The 26,175-nt window shown below is 44.7% G+C and overlaps 1 protein-coding gene across 1 annotated transcript in view; it reads right to left on the bottom strand.

Moving 5' to 3' along the window:
- The window catches only part of LOC148018479 (uncharacterized), a 36,060-nt gene extending 22,096 nt beyond the window's left edge, over positions 1–13,964 (bottom strand). Inside the window, exon 1 of the mRNA XM_087661624.1 lies at positions 13,457–13,964. The gene's annotated coding sequence lies outside the window, so the exon portion shown is untranslated. The remainder of the gene's footprint in view (positions 1–13,456) is intronic.
- Between the last annotated feature and the right edge of the window lie 12,211 nt (positions 13,965–26,175).

Consider the following 26,175-nt stretch of genomic DNA (forward strand, 5'->3'; position numbering starts at 1 on the left):
GCCCTTGGATTTTCAACAACTTTTACAAATGGTGTAACGAAGCTAGTGGCCTCTAACTCGAGGTTATGTTTCGAGTTTTGCTGATCATCCAATCTCCTAACTCTCTTCACAAGTCTCCTTTCCAATGGCATTCTCGAAGTACCATGTGAATCTTCTTCCCTTCACACATGACTCCTCTTTTTGTGCTCCTTTTTGGGCCTCAAAGGGGGTGTTGAGAAACCACATTATTCCAAAGAGCTTCCCTTCTTCATTTCCATTTTTGGTTTCCGTTTCCAACCCCAAAAAGGCTTTCTAGGGCCTTCCAAGAGAGTTGTAGTGCCTCTCAAGAGACTTCAATGGGCACGACTCGAGACTACTTGTGTCTCTATATATTCGGCACCACCCATTCACTCACCACTCACTCACTTCTTTTCATGAGACCATCATCTCTCTCTCTCCTCTCCTTCCACCATCTCCATCCCTATTGCCAAAAGCCAGTCCCCCGACTTCCTTGGGATGTGTTTATTGTGGCAACAGCTTCCTTCTCTATTGGCACTCCTTCCCACACACAAGCAACAACTTCCTTGATCCCTTCCCCCAGGCGTCTGATGCTCCTCATTAGCTAGTGTCATATTCTTCATCTTGGTGACACTTTGATCCTTTTAGGGTCAACTTTCACCTGCCTAGCATTGGCTTCCACTCTTCAAGCGTCACTCCTTCATTAGCATTTGGCTGCTTGGAGGTCATCTATCATTAGGCATCATCATCAAAGACAGCTTAAGTTAGCGTTTTGCATCCTGGCTGCTCCCCTTCCATTAGGCATCACAGCTCCAGCTAGTGTCATCATCATCAGAGGCTATCTTCATTTGCATTTCGCTCATCCTCACCCCTGGCGTCACATCCAGCTGCTCATGTCAACACATCAAGCTTGCATTTACAAATTCAGAGGCTTCTCACTCTTCGACAGCAATCTCCCTGCTCCAAGGCATCTTTTGTGCTACGACACCCTTGTATCAAATTCACTTCATTATTTCATTCCTTCATCCCTTCCATTAAAAGGGCCCACCATCACAAAGATCCTAGATGTTACATCATAGGTTACTCACAAGGTGACACATGGAACAGTTTATGTAACATCCTAAACTATGACAAGGGGCCCCCAACAAAACTGCACAATTTTGGCCTACAAGGCCTAACTTTGTATCTAAGTTTCTTCATTTGTGCCTTTGTTGCAATCCACCTTTGTCCCCTTCCTATTTGCTACTTTTGCCTTGTGAGAGTGCGCGACGGAAGAAGAACACGAACACAGAGGAGAGGAGAGAGAAAGCAGGGAATGAAGGAAGAAAGTCTGCACTGACTGAGATGAATGCTGAATACACTGAAATGGACAGAGCAGTCCCTGCACGCAGCCCGGAGCGTCAATGAGGGCACCAAAACAGACTGGAAGCAATGGCAGCACCAATGCTGGAGCGGGAGACGACGGAGACAGTGCTGTACCTGCAGAATACAATGTTGGGAATGACTAGGGGGGCTGCTATATATAGCCCCAGGCCAGTAAACTGGCCGACCTGCCAAATCTGGCCGACCTGGCCAGATTTGGCCGACCAGCCAGATCTGGCCGACTTTGGCCAGATCTGGCCGACCTGCCCACAAAACTGGGCCGACTGCACAAAAACAGCCCAGTATGGGCTGTGTGTCTCCCGCAGGCTGTAGACTGATGAAAACAGCCACTAAAGGGCTGACAGAGCTCCTCTGTCTCGTGTCAGACTTTGACAGGAGCTCACAACCAGGAGATAACAGACTGAGAATGATAAAAGAGCAGGCTAACACCCCCTCTCAGATCCTGGGAGGGTCTGAAGACCCAAGGACCGCATATGATGAAGCAAAGAGGCCTGAGGCAAAGGCTTCGTAAAGAGATCAGCTGCATTGGCCGCCGTAGGACAATAGACCACCACTAGCTCCGAATCCACGATCCGCTCTCGAACATAGTGATACTAAGCCTCAATGTGCTTCGTGCCAGCATGAAACACCGGGTTCTTGGCCAGAGCAAGAGCACTTTGGTTATCCACGCGCAGCTCCGTAGGTCCGGTCTAGGAAAAGCCAATCTCCGCTAGTAAGCGACGGAGCCAAACTGCCTCCATAGCAGTCGAACATAGAGCCCGATACTCAGCCTCCGTAGAAGAAAGTGCCACAGTAGGCTGCTTCTTGCTGCTCCAAGAGACAGCACCGGTTCCAAGGGTGAAAGCATAACCTGTAGTGGATCGTCTCGAAACCACATCACCTGCCCAATCAGAATCACTCCATCCAGAAAGGGTAATCCCATCGCCATACATGATCCCGAAGGATCGAGTCCCCTATAAATAGCGAAGAACCCGCAAGGCTGCCTGCCAGTGATCCTGTGTAGAAGTCTTCATAAAAGAAGACAATAAAGCCACCACAAAAGAGATATCCAGCCTAGTGTGAAGCAGCCAGATGAGAGAGCCGACAAGGCACCTGTAACGAGTGGCATCAGTAAGGGGAACTCCATCTGTCAAAAGCTTGGACTCTGGGTCCATGGGGCATGAGATAGGCGGACACGCAGCCATATCAAACTCCGAAAGAAGCTCGGAGATATACCTGTGCTGCGGGATAAAAATGCCCTGTGCCATCTGATAGATCTCCAGGCCTAGAAAGAAGTGAAGGATCCCTAGATCCGTCATGTCAAACTCCTACTGAAGAATGGACCGAGTATGCTCCACCTGCTGAGTGTCGCTCCCTGTAATGATAAGATCATCCACATACAAGATAAGGAACACAGAAAGAGAATCCACAACCCGTAAGTAGAGATTGGGATCATAAGCGGAGCGCGCAAAGCCACTCTGTAGAAAGAAGCGGTCAATCCGCTGGTACCAAGCACGAGGAGCCTGCTTCAGGCCATAAAGAGCCTTCCGCAGCCTGTAGACACGATCCTCCTTCCCTTGCACAAGAAAACCAGGAGGCTGTGAAACATAAATCTCCTCCTCAAGAACGCCATTCAGAAAAGCAAACTTGACGTCCATCTGATAAATAGGCCAATGGTGGTGAGCAAAAAGAGCCAAAAGAACTCGAATGGTGGACATCCTGGCTGTAGGAGCAAAAGTCTCGAAGTAGTCCAAGCCTGCGCGCTGTGCAAAACCCTTGGCAACAAGCCTAGCCTTATGCTTGTCCAAGGAGCCATCTACAAGATACTTGGTCTTAAAGACCCATTTCACACCTATCACCTTCCGTTTCGCGGGACGCGGAACAAGCTCCCAAGTATGGTTTTGCTTCATGGAATCGAGCTCGGCCTGCATAGCCTGTCTCCAAATATCCTGTGCAAGAGCCTCCTCCACAGTGGAAGGCTCGGAATCCTGAAGAATCTGTGACATAAGAGCATAGTTCACACATAGTGAACTATCCCACTGGGCCTGTAAACGTGCTGATCGACGTGGACCTGTAGAAGAAGTAGGAAAGTGAGTAACATCTGAATCCTGCATGAGCCGGCGATACCATAAAGGAATCCTGAGAGACTCCTGCTGCTGTGAGGGAGACCGGGAGGTCTCCAGAACCTGCAAAGCACCCAAATCGGAGAGGGACTCCCCCTCACCGAGTGAAGGTAGATCCTCCGCATCAGAAGAAGGCTGTGTATCCCGTGAAGATCCCGAAGTGGAGGTGGAAGAGCTCGTAGAAGACGGAGGCAGATCCACCAAAGGGGAAAGGAAAGCCGAAGGAGGAGGAATAGGGGGGGTGCTAAGGGGTATCCTGGAAGGAAGAGAAGGTTTGGAGAGGGAGGGGGTGGGGGGGGGGGGGGGGGGGGAGGGGGAGGGGGGGTGGTGGTGGTGTCCGTCGATGACGAAGAAACATCTCTAATGGAACCATCAATCGGATCCTCAGAGGCCGAAGCCTCATCAAAGATCACATCCCTGCTCACCTCAACCTGCCACGTCGTCGGGTCGTAGAGCCGATATCCCTTCGTGGTCGTACTATAATCCACGAAGATAAGCTTTCTCGACTTAGAGTCGAACTTTGTCTTTCTCTTCTTCTTGTCCACATGGACAAAAGCATCGCACCCAAAGATGCGAAAATAGGACACGGAAGGCTTCTTGCCAAAGAAAGCCTCATAAGGAGTCATGTCCTGTAAAGCCGAAGTCGGAGAGCGGTTGCGAATATGCACCGCTGTAGCCACCGCCTCACCCCAAAAGGAAATGAGGAAGACTCCTATGCTCCAGCATAGATCGGGCTATCTCCACCATGGTCCGATTCGCACGCTCCACCACACCATTCTCTGATGGTGTGTTTGGATGGAAATACTCCACCCGAATACCATGATCCCTGCGAAACTGAGAGAAAAGGTGAGAAGTGAACTCGCCACCGTGATCAGCTCGAACACCACGAACCTTGGAAGTTGTTTGGGTCTCCACAAACACCTGCCACTCATAGAAACGGGAGTACGCCTCGCTCTTGTACTCCAAGAAATAAGGCCACACATAACGACTAAAGTCGTCCACAATCAGCATCAAATACCTGGCCTTCCCAAGGGAGGCCGTGCCCATAGGTCCGCAAAGTTCAGTGTGAACCAACTCAAGCGGAGAAGTAGCCCTCCTAGAAGCAACCTGAGGGTGAGGCTGCCTGTGCTGCTTGCCCCTCAAGCAGCTAGGACACAAAGTGTGAAGAGGAGGGAAATTTGGAAGTCCCTCCACCATCTTCCTCCTAGAAGCCCGCCGAAGAGAATCGAGGTTCAAATGACCATACCGAGCATGCCAAAGCAGCCCAAGCTCATGGGAAGTCCTCGCAGCCAAGGCTGTGAGCGTATAAAGCCCACCCTCCTGTGTACATGTCCAAAGAGCATCACCTGTAGAAGCATCCTCCACTGTGACTGCATCCTGTGTAAAAATGACTTGGGTACCTAGCTGAGTAAGGCCATGCACAGATAATAGGTTAAAACCCAAATCAGGAACATAGAGAACTTTGGCGGAGGAAGATCGCCTATCAGAAAACATAGGTAAAGTCCCCACGCCTCGAACAGGGACTGTAGAATTGTCACCAATGGTGACGGTACCCCCTCTGGAACGAAGATCCTGAAGCCAATCCTGACGGAAGGTCATATGTGAAGATGCTCCACTGTCGACAAGCCAAGGCTTCTCCAGTGTGGTAGAAGCTAGGGTTGTATCCTCCTCAACAAAGACATGCACAAACGCAAATTCTGTTGTGGCTGGGGCCGCCTTCGAGTCCTTCTCCTTAGGCTTCAAATGGGGATACTTCTGCCAACACTTCTCCTCGGGATGAGTGCCCTTTCCACAATGGGGACATTTGGGCTTCTTCTCCTTCGCATCCTTCTTGTTCTCCTCCTTCTTGTCCTTGGCCTTCTCCTTCTTTTGTTTCTTCTTCTTGCCGCCACCTGTGCCGGCCGTAAATGCCTTGGTGGAGCCACTGGCTCCCACCTCTTTGAGTCGCTCGTCATGCTCCAAGACAAGCAGGGAAAGCTCCTCCCATAGGAGTGTCTCACGGGTCCTCGAGGTGATGAGGCTGGTATAGAAGACATCATAACGGGGTGATGGCAGCTGAGTCAACAGAATCATCGCCACATCCTCAGACGATATCATACGACCAAGAGAGGCTAACTCGCCTCGCATATCCTCCATCTTCGTGATGTGCTCCTTCATGGAAGGAGAATCATCAAGACTGAGCATCCGCAACTTCTTCTCCAAGGAAATCTTGTGGGCAAATGTCTTGTGTTGGTACAAAGACACAAGCTTCTTCCACACTTCCGCCGCGGTCTGTAACCTATGAACATGTACAAGAATGGAATCATGTAGACTCATAAAAAGAAAGGAACGGGCTCGAGAGTTGAGCCTATCCCATAAGGCTGCACGGTCCAGAGAGGTGCCATCGGACGAATCCGCGGGGGGACGGTCTATGGGTGAAGAAACAAGCTCCCAAAGGTCAAATGTATCTAAGATGCAGGCCACCACCTTGCACGACCAAAGGGAGTAGTTGGAACCATCCAACTTATCTTCCTTCGGAAAGGAAGGGAGAATCGGCACCTGAATAGAGGGAATCAAGGAAGGCATCTGCACATCTGAAGCAGTCTTCACGGAAGATACCTTTGGGGTAGATGGAACCCTCTGAGATGCATGGATTGAAGAAGGACGAGTGTGAGGAGGTTCTTCCCGACGTCGAACCTCATGATAATCCCGCCTCCGCTCAGAGTAATGATGAGAAAGAAGTTCATCCTCTGAGTCATCAAAGCCTGAAAACTGGTAACACATCTTCCAATCTGCAAAATACCAAAGAAAGTTGTGCCGATGTCGAAATATGACCAGCAGTGTGGTCACTAACCACCAAGACGCAGGCTGAGAATGCCTACAAACACCTGGATCTGCAAAACGCAAAGATAATTGATGACGATCACCAGAAAAGAGACCACCAGCACCAAGAAACAGCCAGGAAAGAAGTCGCCAGCAGGAAATGTGCCGCCTGGAGTGGAAGCGACCAGCAGAACAGCAAAACGCAGGCTGTAGATGAGTCACCCAGCAGGAGGGACAGCCTGGTGGAAAACGCAGGGTTGTTGGGTCGCTGGATGACGTGGCAGCCTCTGTAGACAGCGTGGACAGAAAACGCAGGCTGAAAAGCCTCCAGAAGAAGTCGCCTGGGCAGTTGTTGATCAGATGGCAGCAGCAGTAAGGTATATCTCTCTAGAAGGTATGTCCTCCGTGCTCTCAATCAGGCGATGATACCATGTGAGAGTGCGCAACGGAAGAAGAACACGAACACGGAGGAGAGGAGAGAGAAAGCAGGGAATGAAGGAAGAAAGTCTGCACTGACTGAGATGAATGCTGAATACACTGAAATGGACAGAGCAGTCCCTGCACGCAGCCCGGAGCGTCAGTGAGGGCACCAGAACAGACTGGAAGCAATGGCAGCACCAATGCCGGAGCGGGAGACGACGGAGACAGTGCTGTACCTGCAGAATACAATGCTGGGAATGACTGGGGGGGCTGCTATATATAGCCCCAGGCCAGTAAACTGGCCGACCTGCCAAATCTGGCCGACCTGGCCAGATTTGGCCGACCAGCCAGATCTGGCCGACTTTGGCCAGATCTGGTCGACCTGCCCAGAAAACTGGGCCGACTGCACAAAAACAGCCCAGTATGGGCTGTGTGTCTCCCGCAGGCTGTAGACTGATGAAAACAGCCACTAAAGGACTGACAGAGCTCCTCTGTCTCCTGTCAGACTCTAACAGGAGCTCACAACCAGGAGATGACAGACTGAGAATGATAAAAGAGCAGGCTAACATGCCTACCATCTCATCTACTCATCTCAACTCTCTAAGCTTCAACCACGTCACTACAATCCTGTGTGTGTGTGTGTGTGTGTGTGTGTTGATGGCAATGTCGCACACTTTGTATTTTTTGTGTTTGCCATGTGATTTCTTTACAATGACCTATCATTTTATTGCTCTTAACTTTTGTAACACCTGCATTTTGACCTCCTATACTCTAGACAATCTACATTTCGTGTTGATATAACCTCATGTCACTTATGTTTTGATTATTAGCACAAAAGAGGCTACTCCTGGGCTGGTTTTTGTACTCTAGACAATGTTCTCCATGTTGTCATATAATTCGTGTTTTTTGTGTTCACCCTAACATTCTATTCTCATAAAAGCTAGTAAATTTTGATTTTTCAATCTTCCATGATGCAACATAAACCCTCAACTTGTAAATGGTCATTACTTAATGGAATTAAGCATCATTTGAGCTTGCCTCTATCCTTTTGAATGTGTTTTCTTTACAATATCATGTCATTTTGCTGCTCTAGCTCTTGTAGCAACTGCATTTTGACCTACAACACTATAGGGAGTCTATGTTTTGTGATGATATAACCTCATGTTGATTTCATTTTAATTCTCAACTTTAGAGAGGGTACTCCTATGCCTATGTTGGTGTTCGTGTTCTCACACTAAACTCAGTTCACTATTGTGCTCTTTTTATATTACTCACACTAAACTACACTTCATACACCCAAGGGAGGAAAGGAATGATGATGGATGAAGGATGGATGGATGGATGAGATTGCAATAAGTGCAAGGGATGCATTAAGATCTAGAGAGGGCCATTACAAGACCCTAGAAGTGTGTATCTATGTGTAGACACATGCATGTGGTTTTTCAAGGTGAGGCATTAAAGTTTAGTGGAGGTCAGAGACCATTTAGGTTTCAAGGGGTAGACCATTAAGGTATGTTTGTAGATGAATCCTTGGAGGAGTGGAGAGGCATTAAGGCTTAATGGAACCACCAAGATTTAGAAGAATCATTAAGCATTAATGCATTAAGATGTGTTTGCATGTAGCCTTTTTTAAGGGATAAGTGGGGGGCATTAGAATTTTATCTTGGCCCATTCAAACACATCTGCACCGTTTTTGTAAATTGGTTTGGAGGCCGGGAAGGCTAACATCTAGGGGAGCCATTAAGGCTTCAAGGGATGCATTGAAGTGTGTTTGTATGTGGGAGGGTAGATTTAAGATCATTCTCTCTCTTCCTAGGTTTCTCTCCCTATCTTTCCTTGCCCTTTTCTTTCCTATTTTTCTCTCCCGCTCTTTATTCTCCCTTTACTCTGTTCCATCCCCAAAAGCCTATTTCTCAACTATCGCCCTAATTGTTGAGAGGTGCCAGACTCTTGCATTTGCCGCCAACTAATCATCGCTAACAGCTGACATCAGTTCCTCTCTGGTTCATCCTGAATTTTTATTGTTGTGTAAGCCACCTTGCATCGACACACCTTCAACCTGCTATTGCCTGTTGTTTACAGCACAGCCTTGGTGAACAAGTTTCCAACCTCCAATGGTGGGTGGTACACTATTGCATTTGCCAAATTCAGCCTCCAAACTACTACGTCTTGATGAGCGACCTACTACCCCTCCACATTCAACACTCTTTCAGCTCCGACTAATAGTTACAGCGCTCGGGATCCATCTCCAATGGATGTCACACTCCGACTACATTCATTACTCTACCTTTGAGCATCTTGTACAATCTTTCTATCTTTCACTGCATTGATTCATTCACTTCAGAGATCTCTTTCTTCCTCTATTTGTGTTTGTGATTTTGTGGTTTGCATTTAGGGTTTTTGCATTTATCACATTACTATTTGAGTTATCGTGTCCTAGTCGTGTTCGTACATTCTATGTTTTCTCAAAGTAAACCCTAGAATATCTTCATAGTCGCTAGGTAGTTAGGAACAAACATTGTTGCATGGAAGGCTAACAATGCCACTCCCAGCATCCTCCAATTGTCATTGTCCCCATCACCAAGTTAGTTGTTCTACCCCTTCTTGATTATAGCCTTCGCAAGTCCAAGTGGAAATTTTTCTAAGTGGCTTGTTAGTCATGACCAACACATTACCAATTGAGTAGTCCCCCCTTTGAGTATTACATCCACAAATTGCTATCACCAAACCGATTCCCATTGCCGCACTGGTGCCAATGATGTCATGCATTATGCCATATGAATGGACAAAGGTTAGTGCACACATTCATTGCAAGATATTTTGTGTACAATGACCATACACCATGTTATGATCCAACTAGTAAGTCAATCAGCTCTATGAATCCCAAAGTCAGATGAGCAAGTAGTCCAAGAGAAGCAAGCAACCATTTATCATGTCAATGCAAAAGATTGGCCTAACCATGACATCGCCTTCTCTTCCCCCTACAAGTTGTCACTCAACTCACTCATTTAAGCTTTATTGTCAAATCTCTCACATAGACAACCATAAGGCCCAATAGAACCACATGTCTATTGAGAAACCATACCATTCAATATTGTTTTCCTCCTCCATTTCTATTTTTGGTTCCATTTACAGCCCCAAAAAGGCTTTCTGGGCACCTTCTGAGAGGGTCAAGCCGCCAACCAAGAGACTTCAATGGGCAACATTCTAAACAGTCTATATGCCCATATATATGGCACTGACTCACCCATTCCATCCATCCCACATTCATTCCTTCCAACATTTTGTCACTCCCGTCTCTCCACTACTACTCACCCCACCCAAAGGACATTGTAGTTCATGGTCTACATCTCTCCTTACACCAAGCACCCTATCTTCCACACCTTCCAAGCTGCATTTTGGGTTGTATACGCTCTCTCCACTTGCCCACCATCTCCATCATTTGGCACTCGATTGTACCTGTGGTTTTGGCTAAAAATTCTCTTCCTTCACTTGGTGACCATCACCTCCATCTGCAATCAACAGGCACCTATGTTTTTGCAGCCATATCACCTCTCTCTACCTTGTGGTAATGCTCTCCACCTGGCATCAACCTCTCAAGCTGTGTTTTGCAATTTGACACCTCCTTGGCATTGATGACCACTCCATCAAGCACCTACTACCTAAAACACTTGCGTTTTTGCAGTTCTTACTCCAAGGGCTGCATTTTCTTCCACTCCCTCTTCTACTCAAGTTCGAGAGCCCACCTCTAAGAGCTAACCAACCTCTATTCTAATGGACCCCCAAATACCTTCAACATCATCGACAGCATTTCCTTCATCTTTAGATGTTTCGAAAGCCATAATCCAGGAGTTTCTAAATTCCCTATCTCTCTCTAGCAACATATGCCTTGCAACATGGAGTAACAAAGCTTGCGACTTCACTCCCGAGTTTGAGTTTCAGGTCCTATCAACTTATCATGTCTACTGTTCTTTACCATAGGTTCCCTTACGTATGGAATGCTAGGATTTCTAGGTTAATCAGCATCATCATCATCATCTTCTTCTCTCTCTCTCTCTCTCTCTCTCTCTCTCTCTCTCTCTCTCTCTCTCTCTCTCTCTCTCTCTCTCTCTCTCTCTCTCTCTCTCTCTCTCTCTCTCTCTCTCTCTCTTTTGTGCTCTTTTTTGGGCTTGAGAGGAAATGTTGAGAAACCATATCTTTCAACAATGTTTCCCTCCTTTATTTCTATTTTTTATTTCCATTTACAACCCCAAAAAGTCTTTTTGAGCACCTTTTGAGAGAGTCAAGGCACAGCTCAAGAGACTTCGATAGGCAACACTCTAGACAATCTATGCCTATATGTATGGCACTAACTTCACCCATCCCATCCAACCCACATTCATCCCTTCCGATGTTCTGTCACTCTCTCCCATCTCTCCACTGCTACTCACCCCATCCAAAGGATATTGCAGTTCATGGTTTACATCTCCTTGCACCAAGCACCATATCTTCCACACCTTCCAAGCTCTGTTTTGGACTACAAATTCTCTTCCTCCATTTGGTGTCAGACGGCACTTGCGTTTTTTGTACTAACTTCACCCATTCCATCCATCCCACATGCAATCCTTTTGACATCCTATCACTCTCTTCCATCTCTCCACTACTAACATTCCACCCAAAGGACATTGCAGTTCATGGTTTACATTTCTCCTTGCAACAAGCGCCCTATTTTCCACACCTTCTGGGCTATGTTTTGGATTGCAATTTCTCTTCCTCCACTTGCCAACCATCTCCACCATCTAGTGTCAAATTGCACTAGCATTTTTTGCTATAAATCCTCTTCCCTCCACCTATTGACCATCACCTCCATTTGGCATCAACAAGCACCTCCGCTTTTGTTGCCAAATCACCTCTTTCTACCTAGGGACAGTGCTCTCCACCTAATGCCAACCTCTTAGGCTATGTTTCACAGTCTCATACCTCCCTAACATCCGCAATGGCTCCAACATGCACTTGCTACCTCAAACGCCTACGTTTTTGCAATTCCTGCTCTTATCAAGGGCTAGAGTTCCTCATTTGACAAGCCATCCTATAGATCCTCGTTTTCTACAATACACGTTCGAAGACCAGTAATACTTGCTAAAGGCCTCAAATCAATACCACGACTCAAGCAAATAGCCTCCATCACATCTTCCATTTCTCCTCCTACTCCTCCTTCACAAGGCCATGCTAAGACTTTGTCAAATGATGAAGAATCAAATCCTTCCCTCCTTGCTCACCCAAATCATTAGCATGGACACATCATTAGAAGAAAAGATTTTGGGATCATGGATTAAAAGAGTGGCACTCCTCCTAGTCCCACTTCACAAGTCCATGCTAAGACTTTGTCATGCTAGAGAAGAAAAATCTCTCTCTCCTTGCTCGCCCAAATCATCAACATGGACAAGTCATTTAGAAGAAGGGATTCTGGGATCATGGATTAAAAGAGAGGTAGATGAGCTCTTTCCCTTTCACAATCTCTTAGTTGGTGGCCCCTTTTCAAACGGTAAGTAAAAATTGGAGAAGAGAAAGCTTTTGATGGACTACCTCTACAACATGTTGACATTCAAGGAAGGCTCAACTAGTGAGAGGCGAGCTCTAGTAGAAAAGCCTACCCATTATTGAAGAGTGATGGAGCTTCATGATTGTGGGGTACATTTCAAAGGAAGAAGACCACATTGCATGTCCACAAAGTGAGAGTGCAGTATGACATAGAGAGGCTGTTTAGAAACCTAACAGCCTATGAGAGCCATCTCTCAGACACTCTGCATGTGCTGGCGTATCTCGAGTTCATGAATCACCTAGTGGATGGCCTCATTATGTGGAGTTGATGGAAAAGGCGGTGAACCGTGACAGAGCAGGACATTGCCAACAAGCATATAAGGAGGTGCTTGGCATGTGGAACAACACACGTGTAAACACCATGACAATATGCAGCTCTAAGTAAAAGGAGGTGGCCAAGGAGCTCTTCGCACATTGCCAGCACAAGCTCAGTGTCCTGAACCCATCATGCAGCTCTGATTATCAGGAGCAGGCCAGGTTACTCCTTGCACATTGCCAGCACAAGCTCACCCCCAAGGCCAACTTCAAGTGCACCTACCTCTAGCTGCCATGACTGGTTCTCTTGTGATGTCTAAGCGAGCCCTGCTACTCATGACACTGAATAATAAAGTCTAGAGCTTAGAAGGGATGACTGGGTAATAATTATAAGCATAAAGTGATTACCACTGTAAATACAATTGTTTTATATACAGATGCGTACACTAGAGTCTGCATTATTATTAGAATCGGTGCTACAATACGCTTCCTCATTACAGCCAAACTGTTGATAGTTGCAACATTAATGTTTGGATTATCGTGAAAATAAGCACAAACGCTTAGTACCACTTTACGAGCTTCTTCTATCCATTTGGAGCCGCTGCTAAGAGATACCGTATCAGCCTTTGTCTATTGGAATGATAACTTCATAGTTATGTCTAGGAGCAAACGGCCGCCTTTATACCATATTTTGCCACCAGGACACACATAACCCTCCCATAAAATAAGCCCAATACACAACGCTTGGCACGAGCATGTGTGGACAAAGACCCAACACTTCACTCAGAGATAAAGAAAAAGAAAAAGCTTTCGTAAAGTCCAGTGTGTATGACCACTGTGAGTGAGATCGAAGTGCGGAAGAGGAAAGACGACAATGAAGAAGAATACCTAGGAAAAGGATGTTGATACCAGCTTACCTATAATGAGAAAGAGAATACAACCCAGAGCTATCAACGGCTTCTGTTCTCTTCTTCTTCGTCTTCTTATTAGCTTCTTTCTATTATCAACACTAGCTGCTGTGTAGATACACGTAGTGCGCTTTTGGAAAGAGCTGATGGTGATAACCTCCGCTTGCTGCTGACGCGCCACTGCTGATCGCATTCGAAGGTGAAGTAGACGAAGAACCAGAGGAAACGGTTGAGCTCTCAATTGCAGCACCCAATCGTCTGAATAGGGCTACCTGCACGCAGCTGCGCCTTGAAAACCTACTCTGGCCCTCAACACCAACATATCTGTCTCTTGTCTCTCTCTCTTTCTCTCTGTCGTAGAGCCGATCGGTGTCGATCCTGCTGAAGCCACACGCCGTAGGGTTTACAGAACTTAAACAAAGCACAAGTCCCTGGAATCCCCTTAAATTGCGTTTCTATGGAGCTTATGTCGGACGTGATCAGACACCATAGGCTTTAGCTGAACAACCAATGTATTTTTATTAGTATATAATATATATTTCGTGCCGTATTACGCAAAGAACCAAGATTTTTATTCACGAGTTCTGAAGGTGCTGCAATCACAGGGCCTTCCCAAAGATAAGAGGACACGTATTAAATGAAGTAATATATTAATGAGAACTAACTTCTGCTAAGTCATTTTGTAGCTGTGAAACTTTGCTCAACAATCCATTTTTCATCTTTCTCTCTCCTCTTTTTCATTTCTATTTCTATTTTTTTTTCTTTACTTTCTCTTTCTCTTTCCTCCCAATTCTTCTCTCTTTACCTTTTATTTTAGTTTATTTTTTATTCTCTCTCAAAGTATATAAATTTTATTTTTTTCCATATATAATTTTCTCTTTATGTTCATATTCTCTCTTTTTCTCCTGTCTCTCTCTCTCCGTCCCTTTTTATTCTCTTTTTTTTTCTCCCTCTCTCTCTTAAATTTTATGTTTTCTCTCTCTCTCTTCTTCTTCTTCTTTCCTCCCCTCAGTCTCTCTTAAAGTATGTAAATTTTATATTTTCCCTATATATAATTCTCTCACTTTATATTCATATTCTCTCTATTCTTCTCCTCTCTCTCTCTCTCTCCTTTTCTTCTCATCCCCTCTCTCTCCGCCTCCTTTTCTTCTCATCCCCTCGCTCCTAATTTTCATTTTTTTCTTCTCTCTTAAATGTTATTTTTTCTCTCTCTATCTTCCCCCCTCTCAAAATATTGAAATTTCAAAAAGGTTTTTCTCTTTCCTCTTTTTTCCTCTTTCTTCTTCTTCTTTTCTCTCTTTTTCTCTCTCCTCTTTTTTTTCTTCTTCTCTCTTCAATTTTTTTCTTCTCTTTCTTTTAAATTTTATCTTTCATCTCTCTATAATTCTCTCTCTGTGTTCAAATTCTCTCTCTTCTTCTTTTCTCTCTCACCTTTTCTTCTCTCCATCTCTCTCCCCCTCTCTCATTTCTTTTCTTTTTTTCTTTTTCTCTCTCTTAAAATTTATATTTTCTCTCTCTATAATTCTCTCTATGTTCCCCTTCTCTCTCCTCTTCTTTCTTTTTTGCTCTCTCTCTCTCTCTCTTCTCTCCTTATTTTTCTTTTCCTCTCTCTCTCTCTCTTCTCTCTCTCTCTCTCTCTCTCTCTCTCTCTCTCTCTCAATCAAAAACTTTATCAAATATTGTTTAATTTAAAAAAGACTTCTCTTTTCTTCTTCTTCTATCTCCCTCTCAAAGTGTGTGAAAAACTATGTCCAAAAACTTTATATTTAAAAAAACTTTTAAAAATATTCAATTAAAAGAAAGCTTAAATTAAAATATTTAATCTAACTGAGAGTGAGTGAGTGTGAAACTTTTGATTTAAAGAGAGAGAGAGAGAGAGAGAGAGAGAGAGAGAGAACCTAGGCCCTACATATGAGAGACAGAGGGGGATGAGGGGAAAAAAATGTTTAATTTAAAAAAGACTATTGTAATGAAAGAGACCTAACTATCCTAACTAAGGAAAAGGAGAGAGAGAAGGACTGCAGAAGAAGAGGAAGAGGAGAGAGAAAGGCAGGAAGAAGAGAGAGAAAGGAAGAAGAAGAAGCCATGGAAGCTTGAGAAGGTGAAAAGAGAGTTTCTTGATAATTTTTGGATGCCTCAAAATACCCTCTTACACCTTATATACCGTCAATGTGACTGGTATGTTCCTATGCCATGTTCCCGTGATCCCCTTCATTACAAACCATCCTGTCTCATAAAGTTTTTGTCCTAAAAAACAAGGGATGTAGTCATGGACTGTAAGGGTGTGCTGTAGGAAATCAGCCATAACTTTGTGTGGGAAACTCCGAATGGGACAGTTGAGGTGTCATTACGGAGCCCATGAGATGTACTTTCAGCCCATGTGGGTGGGGCAGGGTTGCAATCAGGTCAGGACCAAAGCTATTACAAAATAAAGGGTTGTTCAGGAATTACTAGTATGTTGTCCTAGATGGTATGGCTAGAGAAAAACAGCCATAACTTCCACTAGGGAACTCCGATCAGGGCAAGTAAGGTGTTGACATGGAGCCCTCGAGGTGTACTTTCAGTCCATGTATGAAGGATGGGGTTGAAAATGGATCAGGACCAAAACTGGTACAAAACAGGTGACTGTCCAGATGCAAACTACAACCCAAAATAAGTGTCATGCTTAAGTTCCAGCCAATACGGCCTCCTTGAGATGTGGAAATTCATCCAATATAGATGTTGGGCGCTAAGAGGCTTCCTCTATTGGTAGGCCTTGCCATTTGATCAGGTATTCATGTATGGAAGGGGTGCGGAGTTGCTTTTCACGTTGCCCAATGACCACTTTAGGAATGTACTGAATAAGGTCTTCCTCATCTATGGGTGGTAGCTCCTCTACATGATCTTTGGGAGTGCCAATGAAAGGTTTCAATTGGCTCACATGGAAGACATCATGGATCTTAGTAGTGGGAGGGAGTTGGAGACAGTAAGCCAAGTCCTCGACCTTCTTAATGATTTTGTAGGGCCCATAGTAACAGTGTGCCAACTTGTTGCAAGAACCGTCCTTGAGTGTGGCATAACGAGACTTGGGGACCTTGAGGAGTACCAATTCACTCTCTTGAAAGTCAAGGGGTCTTCTTTTTGCATCAGCATGGAGCTTCATGTGCTCTTGAGCCCTTTTGAGGTTTACCTTGCATTGTTGAAGTAAAGCTTGCATGCGGTCCAACTCTTCTTTTCCAAGGGGGTTGAGCTTTTCATTGAAGATCACGGTAGGAAGGGGCACCCGATAACCATACAATGCTTCGAAGGGAGAGACTCCAATGCTCGAATGAGTGGAGTTGTTGTAAGAAAATTCAGCCAAGTGCAGCCATACGTCCCACAAATTCTGCACATCATGACAAAAATGTCGCAAATAAGTTTCAAGCCACTTATTGACTCTCTCGGTCTGCCCATCCGTTTGGGGATGATAGGCTGTAGACAAAGCCAATTTGGTCCCCATGGAGCTGAAAATTGTCTGCCAAAATTGACTCATAAATTTAGTGTCCCCGTCATGTACTATGACGTGAGGTAAGCCATGCAACTTAAAAACATGCTCCATAAACTGAGTGGCAGCTTGAGATGCTGTAAACTGGGATTTTGTAGGGATGAAATGGGCTGCTTTAGTGAGTCGGTCAACTACCACATATATGCTATCCCAACCCTTGTTGGTTATAGGTAAACCAATGATGAAATCCATGGTAATGTGGGTCCATTTTCCTTCGAGGATAGGTAAAGGCTGCAACAATCCACTCGGTTTAAGAGTGCTATCTTTATTTTGTTGGCAAGGCACACATCTAGACACAAAGTCTTTCACATCCCGCCATAGGCCTTTCCAATGAAAGCTTTTTGAAACTCGATCATATGTTTTGAAGACCCCTAAGTGGCCAGTAATCGATGAAGAATGCATCTCTTCAAGGATCCTTTGGGTGAAGGGAGAGGCATGGGGAATCATAATACGGCCATGGATCCAAATGAGGCCATTGTGGAGCTGATATTGGGAATTGTCATACGTGACACCTTGCTGTAATTTCTGGAAAAGAGAGCTGAATTCAGCATCAAGCAAGTATGCCTCTTGGAGCTCTTCAATCCAATCATGGTGGAGTTCAGTGATGGATGAAACCTTGCATACCCACATATGAGAGAGTGCATCAGCCACTACATTCTCCTTGCCATGGGTGTGGGTAATCTCAAAGTCATAGTTTTGTAGGGTAGCCACCCATCTACGTTATTTGGGAGTGAGGTTGGGCTGAGTCAAGAAGTATTTGAGCACACGGTGGTCACTTTTCACCTTGAATCTACTACCATACAAGTAGTGATGCCACTTTTTGATAGCATGAATGACTACCAACATCTCTTGATCAAAGACATGCAACTCTCTCTCTTTATCATCCAATTTTCGGCTCTTGTTGTAAATGAGTATATCATCAAAGAATACCAACACAAATTGGAAAAACCATGGCTGCAATATTTTGTTCATTAAGCTCTGAAATGTGGCGGGTTCAGACTGCCCAAATGGTATGACAAGGAAATGGTACAAGCCACGGTTAGTCTGAAAGGCTGTTTTGACTTCATCACCCACCCTCATTCTGATTTGGTGGTAACCGGATCGCAAATCAATCTTGGTGAAGTAGCGTGCTCCCTTGAGTTTATCAAGCAAGTCATCAATTCAAGGGATGGGGTATCTATTTTTTACGATGATCTTATTGAGATTACGGTAGTCAATGCACAACCGGAAAGTCTCTCATTTTTCTTAACCAATAGAACCGAGGAGGCATAAGGGGAAGAGCTAGGCTCTATGAATCCCATCTTAGTGAGCTCCTTGACTTGCTTTGCTACTTCCTCTTTTTCACATTTAGAGAGTCGATATGGGGGTTTATTGATGGGCTTGGCATGGGGCTCCAAGTCAATTGGGTGATCCACTGATCTCTGAGGGGGAAGGGTAGTGGGGGGCTGAAATAGGTCCTTATATTCAGCCAAAAGCGCTTTTAGTGCTCCATTTTGCTTCCCTGAGGTGTGTTGATCATCATTATCCTTATGCAAATGCAAGACAAAGATTTGGGAGCGTTTCTTGAATTCTTTTTTGAGTTGTCTTGTTGTTATAAGCTGAAAAACTGCATTTTCTTTGATTTCCTCCAAGTGTACAAGCTGCCCATGCATTACAAACTTCATATACAGCTGAGAGAAGTCCATAGAGATTTTTCCCAACTGTTGAAGCCAATCACATCCCAAAACAACATCCACGGGGCCTATATCAAGGGTAGTTAAGTCCACCTTTGCTGTGTAATTTTCAGCCAGCATAAGAGACACTTGTGTGCATACATGGGAGCTCACTTCCATATTTCCATTGGCCACTTGAACCCAAAGAGATTGCTGTAATTCAGTGGGAACACATGTCAAACGGCCAAGAGTCGATTTATTCACAAAACTGTGCATGCTGCCACTATCTATGAGGATGTATGCACTCTTGCCATCAATGTTACCATGCACTTGTAGGGTGTTCGGACTCCTAGAGCCGGTCCATGCATCCATGGAGATTGAGCAAGCTGATATAGTGGTGAATGAGGGGTGCCAAGGGTCATTCCCAAGCACATCATCAATGGGGCAGCCACCAGGGTCAAAAGGGAACCCGTCCGGTGAGTCATAAAACTGATCGGTATCAAGATCCTCCTCATATTCAGCATTTTCAACAAGTGTCATCATTGGAGAGTTGTCATGCAAGTCCTCTTCTAACTTGTCACTATCTTCTAGCACATACATGCTACTAAACTTGACAATGGCCTTCTTAAAGGGTCATTTGGATGCATGATCAGTTGTGTACTTATCCCCGCATTTAAAGCACAAGCCTTTGACTTTTCTATCCTTGACAACTTCAGGAGGAATGAATTTTTGACCGTTAGGACTAAAGCCATTCCTTGTCTTATTTTCAGCATACTTCGGGTCACTTTTGGAGGGTGGTGCTGTCCCAAAACTGCCATATTTCCTTTCAGCATTAAAAGTGGGGTAAGTAGGAATTTTGGGGCTGCCGTTCCCTGCATTATTGATGTGATATTTATTAGCATATGGGGGTTGCTTGATAGGGTATCTTTGCTGTCCTGCAATGGGCTGCATACCCTCATTGCGACGGTATTTCCAACCATAGCATTTAGCCAATTCTATGGTTGCAAATAGGGTGGCTGGCTTTTGAGCCATTACATCAGCTGAGAGATACACATCTAGCCCATAAATGTACTTATGCATTTTGGCCTCATCACTGACTGCCTCAACATACATGGATAGGTTCATAAATTAGTTGGTGTACTCCCTCACGGTGAGCTTTTGCTGATCAAACTGATACCATTGCCTAGCCAAGTGTTATTTTTCCACCAGGGAAACAAAAACTTGGGTCATATGCATCTTGAACTCTTCCCAATCACGAAACTGTTGGTTTTCTCTTTGAATGAATCTCCACCATGTATGGGCAAAACCTTCTAAATGAAGGGAGGCAAATATGATCTTTGCCTCATCGGTACAGGGGTAGATGAGAAAATAGGCTTCCAATTTAGATGTTTATTCCTCTAGTTCAATTGGGGATGAGGACTGCCCATTGAATTTAGTAAACACAATCTTGTCACGTAGCTCATTTGGGCTTTGTTGCCCATACATGCCTTGCTGTCCAATCCCCGATTGTCCAAAATTTCCATGAGGGCCATGCTGCCCTTGCATTACATGAGGACCAAATTGCCCATTAGGACATTGCTGTCCAAAATGTCCATGCTGCCCATTACCATATGCATGCTGCCCATTGCCATATGCACGCTGCCCATTGCCATGTGCACACTGCCCATTGCCATGTGCATGCTGCCCATGCAGTCCGTGCATTCCATGCTGCCCAAGGTTTACATTGGAGCCATTCCCTTGAGTGTGCAAGTAGCTTCCGTTACGGGGGAGTTGGGGTACCAAGGATGGGCTTGAAGGATTCGTAACGGGAGAGGGAAGGAGGGGCTCATCATGTCGAGTGGAGGGCTCACCCGTCTCATAAGTGCTATGGGGAATGCCATGGGTACCACCGAGACCTTGTGGGCTACGCCCGGTCTCCAAGGGGGGAGGGCAGTTAGCCTCAGGGGAGGGACATACTCCTTGGGTCGATCTGAGGGGGGGCAATGGCAGGGATGAGGGCGCCCATGCGCTCTATGAGTAAGTCCATTTTGGCCATCATCTCAGAATGGCGGTGATCTTGGCGGGTTTCTATCTCCCTGTGGCATTGCTCCATCTCTCGATGTCGTTCAGCATGATGGGTCTCATGTTGGCATAAGGTTTGGTTGAGCAGAGATAAGCGGTCTATCTCGGGGACACCCTCTTCAAACATGTCTTCACGATCCTCCTGGGCTAAGTTAGGATCGTTCATTGAGGCACGGGAGTCCCTTATTTCACGCTAAAATTCCTCCTGGGCCTTTGCTTTACCCTTGTGGCCTGCCATCCCAAGTGCAGTCCACCAGACCCCTTGTTACAGAAATAATGATATCTTGAGCTAGGGAGCTCAGATCGCCAAAATTTATGATTCAAATGAAAGTTCTTGATCCCTTCTACGAGGCTATGTAAAAATATCTCTAACGGTAAATGATCAGGGCTTTGCTGTAATCACTTTTTGTGGACTAACTGTGTAGGACTACTGCCTGTCCCACAGTACCTCTAGGCACAAAACTGAGTGTATCTCCCAAACTGTAGGGCAGAATGTGGAGGTTTTTAGTTCAGATTGAAGGGGAAGATGCCGTCTTCGAATCAACCTATATAACCCACGCTCAGTCACACAAGAAGGCTTTGCTATAATCAACTTTTGTGGGTTGACTGTGTAGGACTACTGCCTATCCCACAGTGCCTCTGAGCACAAAACTGAGTGTATCTCCCAAACCGTAAGGCGAAATGGGGAGGTTTTTAGTTCAAATCAAAGGGGAAGATGCCCTCTTCGAAACAAGATATAGAGCCTGCACTCAATCACACAAGAAGGCTTTGCTATAATCAACTTTTGCAAGTTGACTGTGTAGGACTAGCTGTCTACAATACCCTGCAAAGACTCCCTCAAGGAGCATGCCTTATCCCAAATATCCAGGGCCTCAACGGTGGCTCTCAATGCCACATAAAGCCATACATCCTTTGCATCCATAGTTCATTACTAAGACCATTTCCATAACTGCATACCCTGCCCTTCTTGCATTGCATCCACCATACATTACCAAGTGGTTCGTGACATTACCAATGCATGTAGGGGCTTGTAGACTCAAATGATCAGGGTTCGGGCTATTCCATCAAATGTACATGCACCTGTAATAATTTTTTGGGCTGGAGATCACTGGGAGGTGGGCAAAGTTTCCCCCAGGCTAGGTTGTGCACCCCTTCAGGGTCTTTGATGGCAAGGGGGGGTCACCCCTCTTTTGTCTTGCCACCTCACTTGGCATCGGGCTTTTGCTCACCCAGAATATACATGGCAGACATTTATTAATTAAACACCCAGCATGAGATGCATTTCAGGAATCAAAAATTTAGGCTTTTCATGAAGTGCATGGAATTGGAATGGGGAAAAGGGATAGAGAGCTTACCGGTAGTGACTCACTGTCTACTCACCGTTATACAATGGAATTTTTTTATCACTTCTTGGCTCAGCCAATTCACAAGAAGACAAGCGGGTTATGGGTAAGCAAAAATATAATCACAATGAAGCTTCAGCATGAGTAAAATCCATTTCAGTACCATAAGATCAAAGGGAAATGACTGGGATTAATACTCAGCATGCATTCAATGTCTGGGACTCCTATTATCTACTTGGACTCATACATTCTCTCAAACAAGTGGATGGGATTCAACAAGAGGATTAAACGGAGAGAATGAGAGCCAATAATCGGTTACCTTGAGTCTTTTGGAGAAGAAGGCAGCCACTAATGCCACCTCAGTCCTTCATGAGAGCTCCACTTTGATCCCGCATGCTCCATAGCTCCAAAATGGTTGTGCTCCATCAAGAAAGGGTAAAGTCAACCTTGGGGCAGGATGGCTCAAGACCTTCCCATGAAGAGCTCTTGTTGAAATTAAAGTTCTACTCCCATAGCCATGGCTGCCCACAAGTGCATGCATTCAAATCTTGCTTGTAATCTTCTTCTCGTGCTTCTTGATGGCTAAAATCTTGAGCTAGGCTTGAAGAGGGACTCTCGGGGACCAAGAAAATACCAAAATCTTCAAGATTTCTGAGCTTGATGCCAAGGTTCCATGGTTGCCATGGACTGCACTAGTCCAGGGTTTCTTGAAGTGAAAAGGGGAGTCCAAGAGTTGAGGAGGAAGCTTCTAATGCTGCCCAAGAAGGTTGCCAAGAGCTAGGAGCGAGGTCAAAAGGAGAGGAGGGCTGGGGGGGCTGTTCAGCGGGCCAGGAAGCAGCCCATTTTTTACGCCGCAAATTTTGGGGCTGCTCCTGGGGGCTACAGGCAGGGTAGATCAGGGTTATTGCTGCTCCAGCTGAGGGGAAAGCATTGGGACAAGCCATTCTTGCTGAGGAAGAGGGGGGGAAGCAAGATTCCTGAGGTTCTTGGGCTGGAGCTTCCATGGCAGCTTGGAGGAAAGAGGAGAGAGAAGGTCTTCTTGAAAAGTAATTGAGTTTTTGGCCTTCTCTAACTGTGCTACCCTCGTTTTTGCCCAAAACCCTAAAAAAACTTGCATGAAAATTAGTGACAACCTGTCAAATTTGTCTACCCACCTCTAGATTTGTCCATGGATCTTGGGAAAGCTCCAAGAAAGCCTGCCATAGTCTTCAAGAGGGCTGACAACCTGCCTGAGTACTCCTGTGTACCTACGAAAGAAATGTAACTGGAGTTTTCTAACTATGGGAAACTATGAGAGTCCTAAATCTATGGGAAAAGAGAAGGATCAAGGACAAAGCTCTGATACCACTTGTAATGAAAGAGACCTAACTATCCTAACTAAGGGAAAGGAGAGAGAGAAGGACTGCAGAAGAAGAGGGAGAGGAGAGAGAAAGGCAGGAAGAAGAGAGAGAAAGAGGGAGAAAGGAAGAAGAAGAAGAAGAAGAAGCCATGGAAGCTTGAGAAGATGAAAAGAGAATTCTTGATAATTTCTAGATGCCTCAAAATACCCTCTTACAATATACCGTCAGTGTGACTGGTATGTTCCCATGCCATGTTCCCGTGATCCATGTTCATTACAACTATTCTCTTTCCTCTTTCTCCTCCCTCTCTGTCTTTTTCTCTTTCTTCTTCATTTTTTATCTTTCTTCTTCTTCTTCTTCTTTTCTCTCTCTCTCTCAAAGTGTGTGAAACTATTAAAAAAATCTTTTAAAAATGTAGAGAGAGAGAGAGAACCTAGGTCCTACACATGAGAGAGAGGGGGGAGGGGGGAGGAATTTAATTAAAACGGGGAGGAGGAAAAGAAAGAGAGAGATTATAAGTGAGAGAGAGGGGAGGGGATTTTAATTTTAAAATGAGAGAGAGAGAGAGAGAGAGAGAGAGAGAGAGAGAGAGAGAGAGAGAGAGAGAGGACCCTACAATGAGAGAGAAGGGGGGGATGCATTTAATTAAAAGGGGGAGGGGGAAGAGAAAAGGAGAGATTACACATGAAAGAGAGTGGAGGGGAGGGAGTTTTAATTGAAAAAAGGAGGTTTGGAAAAGGGGGTAGGTTCACAAAGCCCTCTGGAGATTCATGGCTTTCCAAACACTTTCAAAACCTATAATGAAAAGAATATAGTAGTAAGATGACCAAGATTAGGGCATACTAATGACCATAGACAAAAGACAATCGCAAGTATAGTACCTAGAGACCAAACTACATACTAAAGCATTAAACAAGAGCATGCCAATGACTAGAGACAAAATTCAATGCCTTTTATTAGTAATAAAGGTGTCATGTTTGTCTCACCTACCAACTTTTGAACGACATTCTTTTATTGTACTAAGAGATTTCATGTTGTTTCTTGCCTTGAAACCTAAACCAAACCATGTATTTAACAAGTTTTTCAAGTGGCAACAACATGCAACTAACTATTGCAAGGAAGAGATATGCCGAAGAGAATGATGGAGGGGAGATTCTGAGCAAGAAAGCATCATGAAATGAGGAAGCCATTGATATGGACTACCTTGCTACTATCGCTAAGCAGCCTAAGATTGCTATCGGAGAAGTTGAGAAACAATTGTGATAGAATTCGTTTGAAAGAAGGTGCAAAGTCATTGCAAAGAAGGGCACCAAGGTTCTCAAGCCACCGATGGCTTTTTCCCTACAAATTCTCAATAGAAAATATGTTGACTTCACCACATGCGACCTCTATTTTTACTTTATGGGGAAGATTCCATAAGAAGATGAGTTTGCCATGTGGTTTATGCAATTGCCCTCACAAGTCTTTGTGAAAAAATTATCTAGCATTGTTGGATCTACCCCAATGCTAGAGGAAAACTATGGATTGAAATTGCAAATTTTCTTAACACCAGTTAGTAGGGAGATGTTGGATAAGGAGACAATGACTATGCTTGCATGGCCCTTCTCTAAAGATGAATTATTCTATGTAGTGAAGGAGATGAGAAAGGGGCAATCCCTTGGCCCAAATGGGCTTTTTGCTAATGTACATGAAGCTCTATGGGTGATATGTGGGAAGGACGTTGCATGCTTCGTGAATGCTTGCATGAGAAGAGACTGGATCCCTCATTTTGCTAATCAGGGTAGAATTAAACTCTTACCCAAATGGGTGATTAGGATCAACCCATTACAATGGAGGCCTCTCACAATTTTGAATGTAATACAAGATTGTATCTAAACCATTGGCCTGACAAGTAACATATCTTTTGGCTAAACTTTTACATAAAGCGCAATATGGATTTGTTTTTGCCAAAAAGATACAAGATGCAATCTTGAATCTAGTGATTGCTATAGAGCATGCAATAGAGCATGGAGGTGGCTTCGTATTGGTGAACATGGATTTAGACAAAGCCTATGATAGACCGAGGTGGGACTGCCTACTTGCAATCATGGATAAGATAGGATTTGAGAAGCCCTTTTGCAAAATGGTGGCCACTTTGTTTACCAATGCCTTAGTGAGTGCCAATGTTAATGGGTATATGTCACACGCCTTTACATTGCAAAGGTCTATTACGCAAGGTTGCCCACTTGCCCCCTTACTATTTGCCATTGTAGTAGATCCACTTCTAAAGGCCATTCAGTACAAGGTAGAAAATGATATGTTACATGGGTTCTCTCTCCCATATGGGTCATAGCTACGTACCCAGATTTTTGATAATGGTAACTCAAACATGGTTTGAGCTAAGGAGAGGAATTAGGAGATTCTATTGGAAATATATGATGAGTATACTTAGGTGTCTGGGGCCATCATAAGCAAAGCCAAAACTAAGATGTTGTATGTGGGTATGAATGACCCACCCAATGAATCGATCCCAAGCAGCATTTGTCAAGCTAGAACATCATGATAGAGCAATGGATTAGCTTTAAAGCTTCACCTCTCCTTTTCCTTTGATGTAAAAAACCTTAAATGGTACAAATGATTAACCCATGAACATTTAAAGTTTTTATAGCAATAAGTTTGTTGTGTCACATTCAAATTATACTGTGAAAAAGGTATTTATTATTTCAACTTTTCACCACCTCCTTACAAGAATCAAAAAGTTGTATTATTTTTCATTCAATGTTTGTACATTAAAGTTCTATATGTAGATTTCAAAAGAGATTGGGGATAG

Source organism: Lygodium microphyllum, chromosome 21, assembly GCF_053477565.2.
Source record: "Lygodium microphyllum isolate KBCC chromosome 21, Lygodium_microphyllum_v1.1.10, whole genome shotgun sequence".
NCBI classification, from domain to species: domain Eukaryota; kingdom Viridiplantae; phylum Streptophyta; class Polypodiopsida; order Schizaeales; family Lygodiaceae; genus Lygodium; species Lygodium microphyllum.